General features: G+C 48.0%; 1 pseudogene across 1 annotated transcript; it reads left to right on the forward strand.

Annotated features, from left to right (window-relative positions):
• The first annotated feature begins 1,417 nt into the window (after positions 1-1,417).
• LOC309622288 (heterogeneous nuclear ribonucleoprotein A3 pseudogene) lies at positions 1,418-20,358 on the forward strand (annotated as a pseudogene). The gene is made up of 3 exons: positions 1,418-2,128; positions 2,186-2,332; positions 19,204-20,358. The product of its transcript is annotated as a heterogeneous nuclear ribonucleoprotein A3 pseudogene (transcript).
• The last annotated feature ends 2,838 nt before the right edge of the window (positions 20,359-23,196 follow it).

Consider the following 23,196-nt stretch of genomic DNA (forward strand, 5'->3'; position numbering starts at 1 on the left):
TAATAATATGCCTGCACTAGGTAGGCACAGGCCATCACTCCTGCTGCAACGAGCAAACAAACTTGAATAAAAGATCATCGAGCTAAGGAAGCAATCAAGAAACAATATCAACTAATATGCTAGAGAGGGACATTTAGAGATTTGGAGCAGGGGTTTGGTGTAGGGAGACATACTCCACTGGAAAAGAGAAATCACCATATCTTTTGATGAACTCATTTGCTGGCATGATGGAGTGAAATCTAGCAGAATGTCAAGCCGATTTCCCCCACAGGACATTTCCTTAGTGTCAGGGTGGTATAGGATGATGGGGGACTGAGCCAAGAAAGCAGAGTGAAATTTCCTGCACAGTCATGGCACTAACAAACCAAATCCCGCTAGATAAAGGGGCCTGTGACAATCATTAGGTCTCCTCTTCAAGACATTTGCCAGTTTTTGAACCTATATAAAGCAGGAAGCTAAATACCTAATGCCTGAGGGAGAGAACTTTCCAAAGTGAGGAATTAGAGACCTACCAGACTCACAGTAAAAACCCAGAAGTGCCATCCCCAAGAAGGGGGCTGAGTCAGAAAAAGTGAAGTCATCTGCAATGTTTCAGTGTTTATGAGACAAATTTTCACTGAGAAAGTGTAACGGCAACAAATACATAGCTGGTCTCTCCTTACATTTGCCATACTCTGAAGCTGTGAGAACTGAGAGCCTAAAGAGCTGAATTCAAACATCTGAAAGACTGAAGTCAATAACTGACTGTATTTATTGAAGAATCAAAGACCTGTCAGGCTCACAGCAAAAATCCAGGGAGGCCACAAATTAGGAAAAATCATAGGTAGGATGAGACAACTAAAGCTCCAACCCAGTTCTGACCTAGTAAAATTCCTGAAATGACTGAAATGATCAGCCACTCTGATTAACAGAGAAAAGGGTAAATCTTCTCTGGTGCAAAGTAATAGCATCTTCAGTCTCTATGAATTTTTTATTCACCACGTCCAGCACACAATCAAAAATTATGAAATTCCTGAAGCAGGAAAAAGTGACTAAAACTTAAGACAAAAAAAAAAAAAAAAAAAAAAAACCAAGAAAAATTGATTTAGAGGGAATTCAGATTCTGGAGTTAGCACAGAACTTTAAAATGACTATATTGAGAGTAAAAGATGGGGATTAATAGATTAAAATATGGAGAATCTCAACAGAAAATTGGAATCAATTTTAAAAAATCAAATACAGATAAATGAAAAATAAGAAAACTGATCCCCAGCAGACCTTAGGGAATACTAGAAGAAATTTTTTTGGGCTGAAGTAAAATGGCCCAACATAGAACAGAGCTGGGCTCTCGGTCCCATATTGAACTCGAGTTGGAAGAGGCGAGTCCGGTCTCAAAACGGAGGTAAAACCGCCGCCCGGTCGCCCCCAGCCCGACTCCGGCCGCCGCCGCCGCCGGGGGGAGGAGGGCCATGATCCAAAGGAACCAGAACAGTTGAGAAAACTGTTTATTGGTGGTCTGAGCTTTGAAACTACAGACGATAGCTTAAGAGAACATTTTGAGAAATGGGGCACACTTACAGATTGTGTGGTGATGAGAGACCCCCAGACAAACCGTTCCAGGGGCTTTGGTTTTGTAACTTACTCTTGGGTTGAAGAGGTGGATGCAGCAATGTGTGCTCGACCACACAAGGTTGATGGGCGTGTAGTGGAACCAAAGAGAGCTGTTTCTAGAGAGGATTCTGTAAAGCCTGGTGCCCGTCTAACAGTGAAGAAAATTTTTGTTGGTGGTATTAAAGAAGATACAGAAGAATGTAATTCGAGAGACTACTTTGAAAAGTATGGCAAGATTGAAACCATAGGAGTTATGGAAGACAGGCAGAGTGGAAAAAAGAGAGGATTTGCTTTTGTAACTTTTGATGATCATGATACAGTTGATAAAATTGTTGTTCAGAAATACCACACTATTAATGGGCATAATTGTAAGTGAAAAAGGCCCTTTCTAAACAAGAAATGCAATCTGCTGGATCACAGAGAGGTCGTGGAGGTGGATCTGGCAACTTTATGGGTCGTGGAGGAAACTTTGGAGGTGGTGGAGGTAACTTTGGCCGTGGTGGAAACTTTGGTGGAAGAGGAGGCTATGGTGGTGGAGGTGGTGGCAGCAGAGGTAGTTATGGAGGAGGTGATGGTGGATAAAACGGATTTGGAGGCGACGGTGGTAACGATGGTGGTGGTCCTGGTTACAGTAGTAGAGGAGGCTATGGTGGTGGTGGACCAGGATATGGAAACCAAGATGGTGGATATGGTGGCGGTGGTGGAGGATATGATGCTTACAATGAAGGAGGAAATTTTGGAGGTAACTATGGTGGTGGTGGTGGGAGCTATAATGATTTTGGAAATTATAGTGGACAACAGCAATCAAATTATGGACCCATGAAGGGGGGCAGTTTTGGTGGAAGAAGCTCGGGAAGTCCCTATGGTGGTGGTTATGGATCTGGTGGTGGAAGTGGTGGATATGGTAGCAGAAGGTTCTCAAAACTCAGAAGAAAAGGGCTACAGTTCTTAGCAGGAGAGAGAGCGAGGAGTTGTCAGGAAAGCTGCAGGTTACTTTGAGACAGTCGTCCCAAATGCATTAGAGGAACTGTAAAAACCTGCCGCAGAAGGAACGATGATCCATAGTCAGAAAAGTTACTGCAGCTTAAACAGGAAACCCTTCTTGTTCAGGACTGTCCTAGCCACAGTTTGCAAAAAGTGCAGCTATTGATTCATGCAACGGAGGGTCAATTAGATGTACATTCCTGAGGTCTTTTATCTGTTGTAGCTTTGTCTTTTTCTTTTCATTACATCAGGTATATTGCCCTGTAAATTGTGGTAGTGGTACCAGGAATAAAAAATTAAGGAATTTTAAACTTTTCAATATTTGTGTAGTTCAGTTTTTCTACATTTTAGTACAGAAACTTTAACAAAATGCAGTTTTGAAGGTGTTTCCTTGTGAGTTAACAAGTAAAGAAGATCATTGTTCATTAATATTTTGTATGAATTTTGCTAAAGTTAACTGTAAAGAAACACCTGCTGACTTGCAGTTTAAGGGGATCTATTCTCCCCATTTCCAAACCATGAAATGAATGGGCTCTGACATGTGGAGAGAATAGATATTTGTATGTTTGCAATGTGTGTTTTAGATAATAGAATTGGGTATTTAAATTAGCATATTTGTGAATTTAATAGCTTTAAGATTTACTTCAAATGAAAAATCTCAGAATTCAAAAAAAAAAAAACAAAAGAACAGAGCTGGGAGCGCGATTGGCGCTGCCTGCGGGGGAGGAGCGCCGCCGCCGCCGCGAGCTGGGAGCTCGATTGGCGCTCCCTGCGGGGGAGGAGCGCCGCCGCCGCCGCCGCCGCGAGCTGGGAGCTCGACTGGCGCTCCCTGCGGGGGAGGAGCGCCGCCGTCGCCGCCGCGAGCCGGGAGCTCGATTGTCGCTGCCTGCGGGGGAGGAGCGCCGCCGCCGCGAGCTGGGAGCTCGCTTGGCACTGCCTGCGGGGGAGGAGCGCCGCCGCCGCCGCCGCGAGCTGGATTGGCGCTGCCTGCGGGGGAGGAGCGCCGCCGCGGCCGCCGCCGCGAGCTGGGAGCTCGTTTGGCGCTGCCTGCGGGGGAGGAGCGCCGCCGCCGCCGCCGCCGCGAGCTGGGAGCTCCATTGGCGCTGCCTGCGGGGGAGGAGCGCCGCCGCCGCCGCCGCCGCCGCCGCCGCCGCCGCCGCCGCGAGCTGGGAGCTCGACTGGCGCTCCCTGCGGGGGAGGAGCGCCGCCGCCGCCGCCGCCGCGAGCTGGGAGCTCGATTGGCGCTGCCTGTGGGGGAGGAGCGCCGCCGCCGTCGCCGCCGCGAGCTGGGAGCTCGCTTGGCGCTGCCTGCGGGGGAGGAGCGCCGCCGCCGCGAGCTGGGAGCTCGCTTGGCACTGCCTGCGGGGGAGGAGCGCCGCCGCCGCCGCCGCCGCCGCGAGCTGGATTGGCGCTGCCTGCGGGGGAGGAGCGCCGCCGCCGCCGCCGCCGCGAGCTGGGAGCTCGTTTGGCGCTGCCTGCGGGGGAGGAGCGCCGCCGCCGCCGCCGCGAACTGGGAGCTCGATTGGCGCTGCCCTGCGGGGGAGGAGCGCCGCCGCCGCCGCCGCCGCCGCCGCCACGAGCTGGGAGCTCGATTGGCGCTGCCTGCGGGGGAGGAGCGCCGCCGCCGCGAGCTGGGAGCTCGGTTGGCGCTGCCTGCGGGGGAGGAGCGCCGCCGCCGCCGCCGCGAGCTGGGAGCTCGACTGGCGCTCCCTGCGGGGGAGGAGCGCCGCCGTCGCCGCCGCGAGCCGGGAGCTCGATTGTCGCTGCCTGCGGGGGAGGAGCGCCGCCGCCGCGAGCTGGGAGCTCGCTTGGCACTGCCTGCGGGGGAGGAGCGCCGCCGCCGCCGCCGCCGCCGCGAGCTGGATTGGCGCTGCTTGCGGGGGAGGAGCGCCGCCGCCGCCGCCGCGAGCTGGGAGCTCGATTGGCGCTGCCTGCGGGGGAGGAGCGCCGCCGCGGCCGCGAGCTGGGAGCTCGATTGGCGCTGCCTGCGGGGGAGGAGCGCCGCCGCCGTCGCCGCCGCGAGCTGGGAGCTCGATTGGCGCTGCCTGCGTGGGAGGAGCGCCGCCGCCGTCGCCGCCGCGAGCTGGGAGCTCGATTGGCGCTGCCTGCGTGGGAGGAGCGCCGCCGCCGCCGCCGCCCCCGCCGTCGCAGTCGTCGTGAGTGAAGAAGCGCCTCGGTGACGCCTGGTGAGGGCCCTCGCCGACGCCTGGGCTTACCTGCCGCCCGGCCAGCTCCGCTCGTTTCCCGTCCCCCGCGGCCCGGCGCGGGGCAGGCCTGCCAGGGCCATGGAGGACGAGGTGGTCCGCATTGCCAAGAAGATGGACAAGATGGTGCAGAAGAAAAACGCGGTGAGCGCGGCGGGCGGCGCGGGCCGGAGGGAGGCCGGGCGGCGGGCGGGGGCCAGTCGGCCTGAGGGGGCTCCCGGCCCGCGGTGAGCGCGGCGGGTGCTGCGAGACGGCGGCGAGGCCCGCGCTCTGGGGAGGGGTTCCTGGGGAGGGGGGAGCTTCGTGTCCCGCGGCCGCGTCCCGGGCAGGGGTTCTGGGGGGCGTCCTGTCCCGCAGCTGCGTCCCGGGCAGGGGTCTGGGGGGCGTCCTGTCCCGCAGCTGCGTCCCGGGCAGGGGTTCTGGGGGGCGTCCTGTCCCGCGGCCGCGTCCCGGGGAGGGGGTCCTGGGGGGGTCCCGGGGAGGGCGTCCGGTCCCGCGGCCACCGGCGCTGGGATCCGCCCTGGGCGCCCGAGGCCCCTCGTGATTAGCGCAGCCCGGTAAACTCTATGGAGGCATCCTCCTCATTATTTTAAACGTGACGGTGGTAAAGCCTCGCTGGTTTAGCTGAAGAGTGCAGAGAGCCCTCCCTGTTTGAAAGAATTGGTTCTCTTTCCCGGGCTCATTGGCCAGCAGCGAGAAAACAACATCAAACAGAGGTTTGTGATCAGTTTTAGACATGAAACTGTTCAAGCAAAACGTGAATTTCCTGGATCTTATTTTTGAGGAAGGCTGAACATTCCCTTGATTGTCTCAACTCCCCTGCATGTTTGCTTAGCAATTAAAAAAGGTGAACTACGCCAGTGTACTTGGCAAGTTGCTAAACTTTTTGGAAAAAGTGGATCTTGTTAGGCCGCGGAGTGCGGGGAGCTGTGTTTAAGGCATTGCCGCCGACGAGGCTGTGCTGCCGGCTGGATTTGGACACATGTCGTTGCTGGTCCTCTCAGTGGTTTACAGTTGCTACCGGTGGCGTTTTCTGTTACTGATAACGTGTGCACGTGAACGTGGTCTCTTGCGGTTTGTATGAGGTGCTCCAGTTTCTGCATTTCTTTCCACCTGTGTGGGCCACTCTCAGTCCCTTGCTTCCGAGTCGTCTATATTTTCAGCTAAACTTCTGAAATTCTAAGTCCAACGAATGTGAAGGAGAGAAGGGCTGCTCTGATTTGCACAGCACTTTGGAGTTACAAAGCGTTTGTGCAGAATTCTTTGGGGACTCACGACAGCTGTGTTGCATTCATTTTACAGAATAAGAAACTGAGTCAGACCAAGCAGTTCACCTCCTTAAATGAAGTGTGCGTTGTGGATTAAGCCAGGACCCGAGTTTTCTGCTGGGCAGCATGCAGAAGTAGTGTTAAACACCGAATTCTTAAGACTTCAGACTTGGTGTGCGCCTCTTTTCCTTTAACAGGTGCATTGCCCGGCGTGTAATTTCATACCCTGTTCGTCTGTCTTTGCAATTTTGGCTTTTTAAAGGATTTCCTGTTTGTTTTCTGTTGCAGACGTTGCCGGTGCCATTTATTTTTTCTGTTGATACAGGCCTTTCATTCCTCACTGCAAGTGATGAGTTCTGTATATTTGATTGGCTGAACGTTTCTGTTATTCTGTTTAAACTGGCAAGTTTTTTTTCTTTGCCTAGAGAACCCTAGACTCCCCTAGTAGAAGCTGGCTCCTAGGGAAAAAGGCCGTTTCTTGGGTAATTTTTTTCTCGAACTCAGGCTATAAAATGTGTACCTTTTAATCATCTAGTGCACTAGGTGTTTTTGTTTGTTTCCTTTCCTTGAAATAGACGTTTCCTAGAAATGAGGAATTCCTTAGTGAGCAAGTATGGAGAAGACCAGTTTGTATTTATCTGCAGTTCTCAAATTATAAACACATAATGCGTCAGCAGGAGAATGAGGATAAGCTCCACAGATGATCCTCAAGTCTCACTTTTCTTTTCAAATCTTATATTTCTAGTAGTACAGAACTTTACCAATATAAAAACTTGCCCCCCCCCCCAAAAAAAAGAACACAACTGCAGGAAAGAACAAAGAGCACTTAAAGTGTGTGTGTGTCTAATATATACATGTACATATACCCAGGTACATACACCTTTATATTTATATGTTATTTTGTAAATAAGTGACAGTAATAATGTCTTGTGGAGATGTAGAACAGAAGTATACAACGAAAGCACAAACAGCAGGAGGGGCAAATGGAGTTAAACTGTTCAACCTCCATGGGATGGTTCCATGGAGGAGGCAGAGAGGGGGATGGGATCCTCGAAGAGCTGCTGAAGACCTTGCATTTTTTGCAGATCTCTTTAGAATGCTACTTGCATATTGTGCTCTCACTGAATGCACCTGGCTGAGCTATGGCACATTAGCACGGTAAACATTTGTCAGATTTGCCCTAGTCAGAAAATTTTCTATACCTGCCATCCTGCTTGGCACTTAAAAAAAAATTTTTTTTTTTTTAAGCTCTCTATGATATAGGGATGATGGGTGAAGAAGGTAGGCTGCAGGGTAATATGTAGTATGTATGATCCCATTTTGATACAGTAAACAGAAAGTATTAAATGCATGCCTGTTTGTATGAGCAGTGAGTTTGCATGGTTATCTCAAGAGGGAGGGAATGGGACGGGTAGAGAAAGAGACTGACCACAGGCTATTGTTTTACTTGTTACAAGAGGCATGTGTTGCCTTCATTTCTGATTAAACTTTTTGTGTACAGATTATTGTAGGTTTACATGCAGTTGTAAGAAATAATAGTGCGATAGCTCCTGCGTGTCCTTTACCCAGTTTTCCCCAATGGTAACATCTTACAGAATCATAGTATACTGTCACAACCTGGGTATTGCCATTGACACAGTCAAGATAGAGAACATTTCCATCCCACAGGATCTCTCCTGATGCCATTTTATAGCCACTGCTGCTCCCCCACTCCCCACCAAATCATAATGATCTGATAGTGCAGTGGATAAAGTTGCAATAAAGTTTTTGTGCAGATGATCAAGGGAAAATACCCCCTGGGGAAGATGGCCCGTCTCCCACTCCCCCGGCCCTATCTGTCCCTGGCAACCTGTCATTTCAAGAATTATGTGGGACTTCCCTGGTGGCGCAGCGGTTAAGAATCTGCCTGCCATTGCAGGGGACATGGGTTTGATCCCTTGTCCGGGAAGATCCCACATGCCGCGGAGCAACTAAGCCCATGCGCCACAACGACTGAGCCTGCGCTTTAGAGCCCGGGAGCCACAACTACTGAGCCCACGTGCCACAACTACTGAAGCCCGCGTGCCTAGAGCCCGTGCTCTGCAACAAGAGAAGCCACCGCAGCGAGAAGCCCGCACACTGCAACAAAGAGTAGCCCCCGCTCGCCGCAACTAGAGAAAGCCCACACGCAGCAACGAAGACCCAACGCAGCCAAAAATAAAATAAATTAACTAATTAATTAAAAAAAAAAGAATGTTATGTGAATAAAATCATATAGTGTGTAACCTTTTTTTTTTTTTAAGTAAAAAAAATTTTTTTTTGGCTGCGCTGCCGGTTGTGCGATCTTAGTTCCCCGACCAAGGATTGAACCCAGCCCAGGTAGTGAAAGTGCTGAGTGCTAAACACTGGACCGCCAGGGAATTCCCAGTATGCAACCTTTTGGATTGGCCTTTTTCAATCAGTGTAATTCCCTGGAGAGTCATCCAAATTGCATGAATCAACAGTGCTCCTCTTTTTTAAAAAAAATATTTATTTATTTATTTATTTGGCTGTGCGGGTCTTTAGTTGCAGCATGCGGGATCTAGTTCCCTGACCAGGGATGGAACCTGGGCCCCCTGCATTGAGAGTGCAGAGTCTTAACCGCTGGAACACCAGAGAGGTCCCAGTGCCGCTTTCTTTTTAATTGCTGAGTAGTATTCCATGGTTTGGCTGTACTTCAGTTTGTTTAATCACTTGCCCATTGAAGAACATCTGAGTTTTTTTTGCCATTTCCTGACTATTACTGATAGAGATGCTGTGGACATTTGTGTACCTTTTTTTGTGCGAACATGCGTTCTCTGGGATAAATGCCGTAGGGTATGTGTTGCTTTTTTTGTTTTTTTTTCGGCTACGCTGTGCCACATGTGGGATCTTGGTTCCCCAATCAGGGATCGAGCCCGTGCCCCCTGCATTGGGAGCTTGGAGTCTTAACCACTGGACTGCCAGGGAAATTCCTGTATTGCTCCCCCCGCCCCACTTGATTGATTGATTGGTTGATTGGCTGTATTGGGTCTTAGTTGCGGCACGCGGGACCTTCGTTAAGGCATGTGGGATCTTTATTGTCGTTGCGGCGCACGGGCTCTTCGTTGCAGCATGAGAGCTTCTCTCTAGTTGTGGCGTGCGGGTTTTCTCTCTCTAGTTGTGGCACGTGGGCTCTGTAGTTGTGGCGTGCAGGCTCCAGAGCGCGTGGGCTCTGTAGTTTGCTGCACGTGGGCTACCTCATTGAGGTGTGCGAGCTCAGTAGTTTGGTGCGAGGGCTTAGTTGCCCCGCGGCATGTGGGATCTTAGTTCCCCGACCGGGAATCGAACCCGCGTCCCCTGCATTGCAGGACGGATTCTTTACCACTGAACCACCAGGGAAGTCCCTGTATTGCTTTTTTAAATTCAAAAAAAAAAAAAAGGAAAAGCAATTAGAGGTGAAACAACTAATTATATGATGGCCTTTCAAAGTACATATTCAAACCCTACATTCTTGGTGTACATAAGTTATTTATGTTGATTTGTGGTGTTTAGCTCTAGCAACAAGGCAATAATAATAACGCTGTAGTTTTCCTTGTTTCTTTCAACTGATGATCTGTGTATTTATTACAAATATTAATTAACACTCACAAGCTACCAGGAGGCAAGTAATGGTTAGCGCTGGTGTGGTTAACTCCTTTATAGATAGGGAGGTTGAGGCATGGGTATTGTGGAATTTGCCATGTTGAGGCATGGGTATTGTGGAATTTGCCTAAGGTTATATAGCACTGTGTTCTGACTCAGATTCATTCAGATTTATTCCTTCCCTTTCTGTCTCCTGAATTAACGCTTTGTAATTTTGACCTAGGTGTGAGGACACGAAAAGGGTTTTTTTCTGTATCTGAGGTTTAGTGCTTGTTTTATAGAAGCAATATAGTATAGTGGTTAGAGTAGGCACTTTAGCATCTGATTTTTGTTTTTTTCTTAAGTCTTTAATGAATTTGTTACAATATTGCTTCTGTTTTATGTTTTGCACATGCCGGAAAGGTAATAGGCCTTGGCCCCTGGGCCTGGGCTTCGTCTCTTGTGCTGTCTCCTGTCCCTGTTGCCCCCGCGCGCTGGCCCGTCCGCGCTGTGCCAGGGGGTATTGGTCGTCTCGCGGCTCAGTTCACAGTAGCTGAAAGGGACTGTGTGTGATGGTCTCATTTCTGCCCATCGTTTTCAAAGGGAGGCTCTGGCCATTGCTCCTCGGGTAAAATGCAGAGGGAGTGCTTTTTAAGATGGGACTGTCAGTGTTGGGGACACTCCTTAATTACCAAAACGGAATCCCCTTCAGTTCCTCCAGCTGTGTTGTTTTGGCACAGAAGATGTGAGTAATAGGAACTGGAGCTAAGTTGGAGTGAAAAAACGCACCGGTCCCGCCGAATTTTCCATCGAAACAGTTGATTTGTGTTGTCTGTAGGAATTCTAAAGGGCGTACCGTTGCTTCCTAACCGGAGTCATTTGAGAGATCTACCTCTGTACGTTCAAATGATTAATTTTGAGACTTTGCTCATGTGTGCAGTAAACCCTTTAATTCCCTAAGACCTTCCTTTCCTCCATCTCCTACCCCATTAAGCCCGCTTCCGTTCATCTCCTGAATTTCTTTGGAATCTGTCAGCCAGCTCTTCCTCAACTTCCTAATACTGAACTTGCCTGTGTGTTGCGATTAGGTCCTAACTAGTGTCCATATATCTTGTTTCCTTCCAATCCATTCTTCACACAAAAAACCTTCAAGGCAAGTTGGAACATTGCTCATAAACATCGCTCACAAACATTGTTTTGAGAATAGAAAACACAGTGTTTGTTGGCCTTTAAGACTCTGCGTGGTCTAGAATCCTCTCTGCTTCTCTAGCCCCATCTTGTGCCACTTGTGCCCTCACTTTCTATGCTTCAGATACACTGAATTAACCTTAGTTCTCACTCATCTGACAGAAGTCAGTTCAGATATTATTTTTCACTGTGATCCCTAGCATTAAGCAAGTTGATTATCACGTTTTGTATGAGGACTAAAACTAAACTGGGAAGTGGAAGAATTGAGTTTAAACTGTTTCAGTCAACACGCATGTATTAATGATACCTACATATTGAACACCGGGCTAGGTTTCATGAGGGATACAGAAGTTCTGGCCATCTCTGGTTTTGGATATCCCTTATTTGTTGAGACCTTTGCGTTGTTTGGTTGCCTTTTGTCTGTTTTCAAGATGGGAAAACAGGAACGAGGGAAGTATAGGTTATTACTAGGTGGGGTTGAACAAGTGGAGCAGCAAACTGCAAGGCAGAAAGAAGAGGGACGTACTATAGAGGGATATGATTTCCATTCTCAAGGCGCCTGCATCCTGTGCAGGGAGACAGCCTAACATAAAATGTGCCTAACAAAAAATATATTGACTTCTTACTAAAAATCTGCAGTTCATATAACCAAGGGGTTTATAACTTCTCCTTTAAAAGTGATATTCCTGGGACTTCCCTGGTGGTCCAGTGGTGAAGACTCTGCGCTTCCAATGCAGCAGGCGTGGGTTCAATTCCTGGTTGGGGAGCTAAGATCCCACATGCTGCGCAGCCAAAGAAATTTTTTTCAAAAGTTATACTCCTGTATTATTGAATTTAGTGGTTTAGATTTTGTTTTAATGTTAAGAAGATTTCAGTTTATTTACCAGGAACAAACAAAACATAATGTAAAAATAGTTTCCCAGAAACGATTTCCATCATTCTCTTCTTCCCTTTCTCCCGCAGACTGGTGTTTCATCTTTACAAGCTCTCTGTCTTTCCATAGGAAAGCTGTCTGGCTTGGAGGTTGCAATCCCAGGGAATTTTTCATCAGCGGGGAAGTCTCCATCACTACAGAGGGATCAAGGGAGAAGTCAGTCCCTGGTAAGTGAGATGCTCCCCCTAAACACCAACACAGCAGTCGTGTACCTTTTAAGGGGTTCAAGGGCAAGATGGGCTAGGCATTTCTACTAACTCTTCTTAAGGACCATGGACAGTGCCGTAAGCTACGAGGTAAGCGGTGACTGCTGTAGTTCTTACTGGTGATCATTTCCTGTCACTGATTCTCGGCTTTCTTTGTATTTCATAGGACTGTTGTCAGTCCAATAGAAAATGAGTCTTATTTTTAAAAAACTGAAATGTTTTACAAAGCCTAGCATTCTCATATAGAGTCCTTTCAATTCTCCCCACTTTCCCAAGAGGCTATGAACGCTTCACACCATGAACTAGGAGAGGGGGTAGAGCCCTTTCTGATGAAATACATCAACAAAGACAGAGTCTTAGCCTGCTTGCTCTCTGGACAGGATCTCGGACTACAAGGTCTTCAATCCTGGTATAAATGAAGGAAGTGAGGACAGTTCAACTGGCACTCTCATAACAAGAGTTGTGAAACACCTTCCAAAGAGACTATAGCAGTAGATGAGGGAAGGGAGTGCTACAGTGTGGTAGTACAGGGGGAATGATCGGCTACAGCAGTGAAAAATGTGGTACCTATTGGTGTGCTCTCGGGGTTCTTGTACATGTAGCATAGATGACCTTTACAGTGGCCCTCTCACCTTCCCACCTGCATTAGGTGTTCTTTTTTTTTTAAATTTATGTTTATTTATTTATTTATTGTTTGAACTTATTTATTCTATGTGTTTATTTTTTTGGCTGCACTGGGTCTTCATTGCTGTGCACGGGCTTTCTCTAGTTGGCGGCTAGCGGGGGCTACTCTTGGTTGCGGTGTGCGGGCGTCTCATCGCGGTGGCGTCTATTGTTGCGGAGCATGCGCTCTAGGCGCGTGGGCTTCGGTAGTTGCGGCTCACGGGCTCTAGAATGCAGGCTCAGTAGTTGTGGCACATGGGCTTAGTTGCTCCACGGCATGTGGGATCTTCGCAGACCAGGGCTCGAACCCGTGTCCCCCGCATTGCATTGGCAGGTGGATTCTTAACCACTGCGCCACCAGGGAAGCCCTATTCTGTATACTTTTAAAATATTTTTTAAAATTTTACTTCTGAATCCACAGAGTTAAAAATCTTTTATTATTAAACCAAATAATATTTCTCTTTTAAAGGAGTCCTTTCTACCAAGTACCTGTATGTAAAGGTAAGACCGTGAACTGTGGGCTCTATGTAGACCGATCCATTTGATGTCAGAAGAGGTATAAAATACACTTTCACAGTTGGATTTCCTCTCCTGTGCTCTGCCACCAACATGAAAACAGCATACCCAGAGTAGCCTGGGTTTCAGTACAAGGCATGTGGAACAGACCCAAACCGTTTTTGCATCCTGATGCCAAACTCCAACTGACTCATAAGCCCATGAGTGAGGAAAGCAAATGTCTGTTGTTACGAAGCACTGAGATTTTCGAGGTTCTTATACAGTATCACGGTGGCAATAGGTAACTGACACATTAAAGGTGTTCTGTGTGATATTGATTAGACTATACATTTGGGGGGCATAATTTTATATCACAATAAAAATGTATAAGATATATAACCATCTCGGGTTTCCCTGATAGCGCAGTGGTTAAGAATCCGCCTGCCAATGCAGGGGACACGGGTGCCAGCCCTGGTCCGGGAAGATCCCCCATGCCGCGGAGCAACTAAGCCCATGTGCCACAACTACTGAGCCTGCGCTCTAGAGCCCGCGAGCCACAACTACTGAGCCCATGCACCGAAGCCCACGCGCCTAGAGCCCGTGCTCCACCACAAGAGAAGCCACCGCAATGAGAAGCCCGTGCACCGCAACGAAGAGTAGCCCCCGCTCGCCGCAACTAGAGAAAGGCTGCACGCAGCGATGAAGACCCAACACAGCCAAAAATAAAATAAATAAAAGTAAAAAAAAAAAAAAGAAAAGAAATATAACCATTTCAACATATAAATGTATTTATTCAAATTAAATTCAGTGCAATTTACATGTGGAACTAAGCAATTTTCTTTATACATTTAGGCATATTCCATTTATACCTACAGACAGATAAACTTTTTGCACAAGTAGGAAAACTTAAAATATATTTTGAATAGATTTGTACAAACTGTTGAATACTTTAAAATTAGTAATTGAAAGTTCCCACCCTCATTTGGAGGTAGAATGGGAACTTAACTTTCCAGTTACTGGTCTGAAAAAGAAAATAACTTGCTATAATTTTGAATGTTATATAGTATAAGCACTATAAAAATATCACTGTCATGATAGCATAGGAACACTCTAAATGTAGACCTTATGGTAGAAATTGCTAGCTGTTCACCAAAACTCATTTCTTCTTCATCCTGGAAAGCACAGCTAAACTATTCCTAGTCAGTGGAAAGTGATGTGGGCCACACCTAGGCCTAGCCCATAAAAGCCTCCCAACATGTGCTCCTCCATGCTTTTCGTCCCTTCCAGTTGACTATGATGATGAATCCAAGGTTCCATGTTTTAAAGAAAGCAGAGTCACAGTCAACCTGGGTCCCTGCTCAACGTTTCTTGAGCAAGAAATAGACTGGTATTGTGTTTGCTATCTGTTCACTGTATCATGCAAAACAATAGTAAAAGAAACAATGCCAAATAGTTATCTACCTCCCTAAAATTGAACCTCTATAGTTTTTATGTTTTCATGAACTACTTGCATTCTTATGACAAGTATTATGAGTTGAAAATACGTCAGCCACAAGTAGCATGAGTTTCACATAGGTTGTTAACTTCACTAGAAATTGAAGTAAAAACATAATAAATTATATTCTCTTCATAGCTATGTAAATAAAAGATGTTTTAATCATGTACAACCTAATGCTTAAAATTAAAATTAGGTTTTCTAACTAGAAAGACCCAATCAAGAAATTTCTTAGTTAATGACACACAAAAGTTGGTAATGTGACCTAAAATTCTCTTACCATCTGTGCCATGAAGAACAGTAATCTGTTGGACTGAAGATGATGAAGCAAACTTGACAGGAACTTTGCCCAACTTCTGTGTACTGAGGTCTGGAATATCATGTCCACGATCTTCAGCATTAACAAAAATCTCAGATGAAAACATGGTTTTTCCTGGACTCTCTGTTGTTATCTGAGTGACTGCATCAGATGATAATTTTCCAGAGAAGGGAGAAAACGGGGTCTTAATCTCCTTTGGTGATCTGAACAAAAAAGAGAAAGCACACAGCAGGTCATATCCTTGGCTTATCAAATACTGTAATTTCTTTCCAAATGTGGCTTCAATATTTTTTGGAGACACATCCAACTCAAATGGTTAAGTTATTTCTGCAGTACCCTGTGCTTTTTTACATACTTATTACAGGGTGATCATGCATGAGTTTACTTTTACTTATTTTAAAATCTACTTTTATTTTGGATTTAGAATGCTATTATATAAGGAAAGGGTACTTTTCAGTTGAAGTGGAAAGATATCCATTAAAAAATAATTACTGGAAGTCCACTATAAATTAGGGGACTATGCTAAACGCATAGAGTGTACAAAAATAAAAAAGAAACAGAGCCTTTCCTCAAAAAGTTTATATGTCAGTGGGGGAACCAGAGGTTTTTAAGGTTGTAATTATGTATATAGATTATAAAGAATCCATATTAAAACATAATGGAGTAAATAAATGAGTGTATAAATAAATAAATAATAGGAGGGAGGGAGAAGACAAATCTTGCCAACAGAAGAATTCCATATGTAGGTAACCTCCCCCCCGCCCCCCCCCGGCATCCATCTCCTCCCCAAGGAGGTGGAGGTGAAGCTTAATCTTCCCCTTAAGTCCAGTCCTGGGCTGGCCTTAATGATTGAATTCCAGAGACAGTATAAAATGGGAGAAAAAGTAACTTTACAGTGGAGAAACCAAGCAAACACCATGTTATGCAAGTGATGATGTTTCACATCACCAGTGATGTCACGGAGACACTACATACTCTCTGTTATGATGTGATGAGACGGTTACTTCGCTTCTGCGGTATTCTTTGTCAAAACCTATAACTCCAGTCGAATCATGAGAAAAACATCAGCCAAACCCAGACTGAGAACAATTCTACAAAATATCAGACAAATATTCCTCAAGACTGTCAAAATCATGAAAAACAAGGAAGGAATGAGGAACTGTCATAGACCAGAGAAGACTAAGGAGACATGACAACTAACTAAGTGGAATGTGATATACTGGATTGGGTCCTAGAACAGAAAAAGGTCATTAACAGGAAAACTGGTGAAATCCAAAAAAAGTCTTAAGTTTAGTTAATAGTAATGTATAAATGTTGGCTTTTTAATTTTGAAAAATATACTATGGTAGTATAAGATGTTAGCAATAGGAAAAACTGGGAGAGAGGTAAAGGGAACTCTGTTTGTATCTTTTCTGCAGATTTGAAATTATTTGAAAATGAAAAAGGTCATTTTTAAAAAATGGAGTAATACTGTATTGTATTATATCACAGAAGAAGAAGACCTTTTAAAAGGTCTTTTAAATCTCTACCCTCTATATACTATTCACTAATTAAAAGGACAATTATGAGAAAAGAAAATAGGCCCATCTCCCTTATGTATACAGAAGCAAAAATCATACACAAAATGTTAGACAATCAAATGTAGAGTGTGTGAGTGAGTGAATGTGTGTGTGTGTGTGTGTGTGTGTGTGTGTGTGTGTGTGAATTCCTACCAAGTTGTTTTACTCCAGAAATGCAAGGTGAGTTAACATTCAAATATCAATAAATGTCATGCACCACATCCATAAAATAAAGGAGAAAATGTATATGATCATATCAGTATAGTCAGATAAAGCATTTGATAAAATTCAATAATTATGTATGATTAAAAACTCATAGCAAAGGGAAACTACAAAAAACTTTAGAGCCACCATCCTATTTATAGTGAAATGTGGAGAACGTCCACTGTAAGATTAGGAACAAAATAAGAATGCCAACTCTTACCTTTTCTATTCAACCTATTAGTAAAAGTATTAAATGGCATTAGCAGTAAGGCAGGAAAAAGAAATCAGAAATATAAGGCTAAGAAAGGAAGAAATCATACTGTCACTTTCCATAGTTGATATAATTAAGGATACAGAAAATCCAAAACCATCTACAGATAACTTATTAGAATATCAGTTAGTTTTTAGAAGAGTTGCCAGATAAGAGACCAAACATTAAAAAATTCCACTAACATTTTTCTGTGTCTGAAAAGTTATAAAATTAAAAACTAAAAAATATGCCATCTACATTATCATCAAAACATCATATACCTAATAATAAGTGTAATAAAAAATGTAAGAACCCTATTAGAATAGAAAACTATTGATATATCATAGAGAGAAATTAAAGGTGATCTAAATAGGATTTCTGCTTTGAGGCAGGATGTATAGGCATACCTCACTTTATTGCACTTCACTTTATTGTACCTTGCAGATAATGCTTTTTTTTTTTTTTTTTTTTTTTTTTTTTTTACAAATTGAAGGTTTGTGGCAACCCTGTGTCAAGCAGCTCTACTGGTGGTGCCATTTTTCCAACAGCATTTGCTCACTTCGTGTCTCTATGTCATGTTTTGGTAAGTCTCACAATATTTCAAACTTTTTCACTATTATACTTGTTACATGATCTGTGATCAGTGATCTTTGATGTTACTATTGCAAAAAGATTACAGCTTGCTGAAGGCTCAGATGATGGGTAGCATTCTTAAAGTCTACTTTCAAATTAAGATATGTACTTTTTTTAGACATAATGCTATTGCACACTTAATAGACTACAGTATAGCATAAACATAACTTTTACATGCACTGGGAAACCAAACAACTCGTGTGACTTGCTTTCTTATGATATTCTCCTTATTGTGGTGTCTGGGACCAAAGCCATATCTCCATAATAATATGCCTGCACTAGGTAGGCACAGGCCATCACTCCTGCTGCAACGAGCAAACAAACTTGAATAAAAGATCATCGAGCTAAGGAAGCAATCAAGAAACAATATCAACTAATATGCTAGAGAGGGACATTTAGAGATTTGGAGCAGGGGTTTGGTGTAGGGAGACATACTCCACTGGAAAAGAGAAATCACCATATCTTTTGATGAACTCATTTGCTGGCATGATGGAGTGAAATCTAGCAGAATGTCAAGCCGATTTCCCCCACAGGACATTTCCTTAGTGTCAGGGTGGTATAGGATGATGGGGGACTGAGCCAAGAAAGCAGAGTGAAATTTCCTGCACAGTCATGGCACTAACAAACCAAATCCCGCTAGATAAAGGGGCCTGTGACAATCATTAGGTCTCCTCTTCAAGACATTTGCCAGTTTTTGAACCTATATAAAGCAGGAAGCTAAATACCTAATGCCTGAGGGAGAGAACTTTCCAAAGTGAGGAATTAGAGACCTACCAGACTCACAGTAAAAACCCAGAAGTGCCATCCCCAAGAAGGGGGCTGAGTCAGAAAAAGTGAAGTCATCTGCAATGTTTCAGTGTTTATGAGACAAATTTTCACTGAGAAAGTGTAACGGCAACAAATACATAGCTGGTCTCTCCTTACATTTGCCATACTCTGAAGCTGTGAGAACTGAGAGCCTAAAGAGCTGAATTCAAACATCTGAAAGACTGAAGTCAATAACTGACTGTATTTATTGAAGAATCAAAGACCTGTCAGGCTCACAGCAAAAATCCAGGGAGGCCACAAATTAGGAAAAATCATAGGTAGGATGAGACAACTAAAGCTCCAACCCAGTTCTGACCTAGTAAAATTCCTGAAATGACTGAAATGATCAGCCACTCTGATTAACAGAGAAAAGGGTAAATCTTCTCTGGTGCAAAGTAATAGCATCTTCAGTCTCTATGAATTTTTTATTCACCACGTCCAGCACACAATCAAAAATTATGAAATTCCTGAAGCAGGAAAAAGTGACTAAAACTTAAGACAAAAAAAAAAAAAAAAAAAAAAAACCAAGAAAAATTGATTTAGAGGGAATTCAGATTCTGGAGTTAGCACAGAACTTTAAAATGACTATATTGAGAGTAAAAGATGGGGATTAATAGATTAAAATATGGAGAATCTCAACAGAAAATTGGAATCAATTTTAAAAAATCAAATACAGATAAATGAAAAATAAGAAAACTGATCCCCAGCAGACCTTAGGGAATACTAGAAGAAATTTTTTTGGGCTGAAGTAAAATGGCCCAACATAGAACAGAGCTGGGCTCTCGGTCCCATATTGAACTCGAGTTGGAAGAGGCGAGTCCGGTCTCAAAACGGAGGTAAAACCGCCGCCCGGTCGCCCCCAGCCCGACTCCGGCCGCCGCCGCCGCCGGGGGGAGGAGGGCCATGATCCAAAGGAACCAGAACAGTTGAGAAAACTGTTTATTGGTGGTCTGAGCTTTGAAACTACAGACGATAGCTTAAGAGAACATTTTGAGAAATGGGGCACACTTACAGATTGTGTGGTGATGAGAGACCCCCAGACAAACCGTTCCAGGGGCTTTGGTTTTGTGACTTACTCTTGGGTTGAAGAGGTGGATGCAGCAATGTGTGCTCGACCACACAAGGTTGATGGGCGTGTAGTGGAACCAAAGAGAGCTGTTTCTAGAGAGGATTCTGTAAAGCCTGGTGCCCGTCTAACAGTGAAGAAAATTTTTGTTGGTGGTATTAAAGAAGATACAGAAGAATGTAATTCGAGAGACTACTTTGAAAAGTATGGCAAGATTGAAACCATAGGAGTTATGGAAGACAGGCAGAGTGGAAAAAAGAGAGGATTTGCTTTTGTAACTTTTGATGATCATGATACAGTTGATAAAATTGTTGTTCAGAAATACCACACTATTAATGGGCATAATTGTAAGTGAAAAAGGCCCTTTCTAAACAAGAAATGCAATCTGCTGGATCACAGAGAGGTCGTGGAGGTGGATCTGGCAACTTTATGGGTCGTGGAGGAAACTTTGGAGGTGGTGGAGGTAACTTTGGCCGTGGTGGAAACTTTGGTGGAAGAGGAGGCTATGGTGGTGGAGGTGGTGGCAGCAGAGGTAGTTATGGAGGAGGTGATGGTGGATAAAACGGATTTGGAGGCGACGGTGGTAACGATGGTGGTGGTCCTGGTTACAGTAGTAGAGGAGGCTATGGTGGTGGTGGACCAGGATATGGAAACCAAGATGGTGGATATGGTGGCGGTGGTGGAGGATATGATGCTTACAATGAAGGAGGAAATTTTGGAGGTAACTATGGTGGTGGTGGTGGGAGCTATAATGATTTTGGAAATTATAGTGGACAACAGCAATCAAATTATGGACCCATGAAGGGGGGCAGTTTTGGTGGAAGAAGCTCGGGAAGTCCCTATGGTGGTGGTTATGGATCTGGTGGTGGAAGTGGTGGATATGGTAGCAGAAGGTTCTCAAAACTCAGAAGAAAAGGGCTACAGTTCTTAGCAGGAGAGAGAGCGAGGAGTTGTCAGGAAAGCTGCAGGTTACTTTGAGACAGTCGTCCCAAATGCATTAGAGGAACTGTAAAAACCTGCCGCAGAAGGAACGATGATCCATAGTCAGAAAAGTTACTGCAGCTTAAACAGGAAACCCTTCTTGTTCAGGACTGTCCTAGCCACAGTTTGCAAAAAGTGCAGCTATTGATTCATGCAACGGAGGGTCAATTAGATGTACATTCCTGAGGTCTTTTATCTGTTGTAGCTTTGTCTTTTTCTTTTCATTACATCAGGTATATTGCCCTGTAAATTGTGGTAGTGGTACCAGGAATAAAAAATTAAGGAATTTTAAACTTTTCAATATTTGTGTAGTTCAGTTTTTCTACATTTTAGTACAGAAACTTTAACAAAATGCAGTTTTGAAGGTGTTTCCTTGTGAGTTAACAAGTAAAGAAGATCATTGTTCATTAATATTTTGTATGAATTTTGCTAAAGTTAACTGTAAAGAAACACCTGCTGACTTGCAGTTTAAGGGGATCTATTCTCCCCATTTCCAAACCATGAAATGAATGGGCTCTGACATGTGGAGAGAATAGATATTTGTATGTTTGCAATGTGTGTTTTAGATAATAGAATTGGGTATTTAAATTAGCATATTTGTGAATTTAATAGCTTTAAGATTTACTTCAAATGAAAAATCTCAGAATTCAAAAAAAAAAAAACAAAAGAACAGAGCTGGGAGCGCGATTGGCGCTGCCTGCGGGGGAGGAGCGCCGCCGCCGCCGCGAGCTGGGAGCTCGATTGGCGCTCCCTGCGGGGGAGGAGCGCCGCCGCCGCCGCCGCCGCGAGCTGGGAGCTCGACTGGCGCTCCCTGCGGGGGAGGAGCGCCGCCGTCGCCGCCGCGAGCCGGGAGCTCGATTGTCGCTGCCTGCGGGGGAGGAGCGCCGCCGCCGCGAGCTGGGAGCTCGCTTGGCACTGCCTGCGGGGGAGGAGCGCCGCCGCCGCCGCCGCGAGCTGGATTGGCGCTGCCTGCGGGGGAGGAGCGCCGCCGCGGCCGCCGCCGCGAGCTGGGAGCTCGTTTGGCGCTGCCTGCGGGGGAGGAGCGCCGCCGCCGCCGCCGCCGCGAGCTGGGAGCTCCATTGGCGCTGCCTGCGGGGGAGGAGCGCCGCCGCCGCCGCCGCCGCCGCCGCCGCCGCCGCCGCCGCCGCCGCCGCCGCCGCGAGCTGGGAGCTCGACTGGCGCTCCCTGCGGGGGAGGAGCGCCGCCGCCGCCGCCGCCGCGAGCTGGGAGCTCGATTGGCGCTGCCTGTGGGGGAGGAGCGCCGCCGCCGTCGCCGCCGCGAGCTGGGAGCTCGCTTGGCGCTGCCTGCGGGGGAGGAGCGCCGCCGCCGCGAGCTGGGAGCTCGCTTGGCACTGCCTGCGGGGGAGGAGCGCCGCCGCCGCCGCCGCCGCCGCGAGCTGGATTGGCGCTGCCTGCGGGGGAGGAGCGCCGCCGCCGCCGCCGCCGCGAGCTGGGAGCTCGTTTGGCGCTGCCTGCGGGGGAGGAGCGCCGCCGCCGCCGCCGCGAACTGGGAGCTCGATTGGCGCTGCCCTGCGGGGGAGGAGCGCCGCCGCCGCCGCCGCCGCCGCCGCCACGAGCTGGGAGCTCGATTGGCGCTGCCTGCGGGGGAGGAGCGCCGCCGCCGCGAGCTGGGAGCTCGGTTGGCGCTGCCTGCGGGGGAGGAGCGCCGCCGCCGCCGCCGCGAGCTGGGAGCTCGACTGGCGCTCCCTGCGGGGGAGGAGCGCCGCCGTCGCCGCCGCGAGCCGGGAGCTCGATTGTCGCTGCCTGCGGGGGAGGAGCGCCGCCGCCGCGAGCTGGGAGCTCGCTTGGCACTGCCTGCGGGGGAGGAGCGCCGCCGCCGCCGCCGCCGCCGCGAGCTGGATTGGCGCTGCTTGCGGGGGAGGAGCGCCGCCGCCGCCGCCGCGAGCTGGGAGCTCGATTGGCGCTGCCTGCGGGGGAGGAGCGCCGCCGCGGCCGCGAGCTGGGAGCTCGATTGGCGCTGCCTGCGGGGGAGGAGCGCCGCCGCCGTCGCCGCCGCGAGCTGGGAGCTCGATTGGCGCTGCCTGCGTGGGAGGAGCGCCGCCGCCGTCGCCGCCGCGAGCTGGGAGCTCGATTGGCGCTGCCTGCGTGGGAGGAGCGCCGCCGCCGCCGCCGCCCCCGCCGTCGCAGTCGTCGTGAGTGAAGAAGCGCCTCGGTGACGCCTGGTGAGGGCCCTCGCCGACGCCTGGGCTTACCTGCCGCCCGGCCAGCTCCGCTCGTTTCCCGTCCCCCGCGGCCCGGCGCGGGGCAGGCCTGCCAGGGCCATGGAGGACGAGGTGGTCCGCATTGCCAAGAAGATGGACAAGATGGTGCAGAAGAAAAACGCGGTGAGCGCGGCGGGCGGCGCGGGCCGGAGGGAGGCCGGGCGGCGGGCGGGGGCCAGTCGGCCTGAGGGGGCTCCCGGCCCGCGGTGAGCGCGGCGGGTGCTGCGAGACGGCGGCGAGGCCCGCGCTCTGGGGAGGGGTTCCTGGGGAGGGGGGAGCTTCGTGTCCCGCGGCCGCGTCCCGGGCAGGGGTTCTGGGGGGCGTCCTGTCCCGCAGCTGCGTCCCGGGCAGGGGTCTGGGGGGCGTCCTGTCCCGCAGCTGCGTCCCGGGCAGGGGTTCTGGGGGGCGTCCTGTCCCGCGGCCGCGTCCCGGGGAGGGGGTCCTGGGGGGGTCCCGGGGAGGGCGTCCGGTCCCGCGGCCACCGGCGCTGGGATCCGCCCTGGGCGCCCGAGGCCCCTCGTGATTAGC

The sequence above is a fragment of the Balaenoptera borealis genome (assembly GCF_965194805.1).
Source record: "Balaenoptera borealis genome assembly, contig: HAP1_SCAFFOLD_2018, whole genome shotgun sequence".
Taxonomy (NCBI): Eukaryota; Metazoa; Chordata; class Mammalia; order Artiodactyla; family Balaenopteridae; genus Balaenoptera; species Balaenoptera borealis.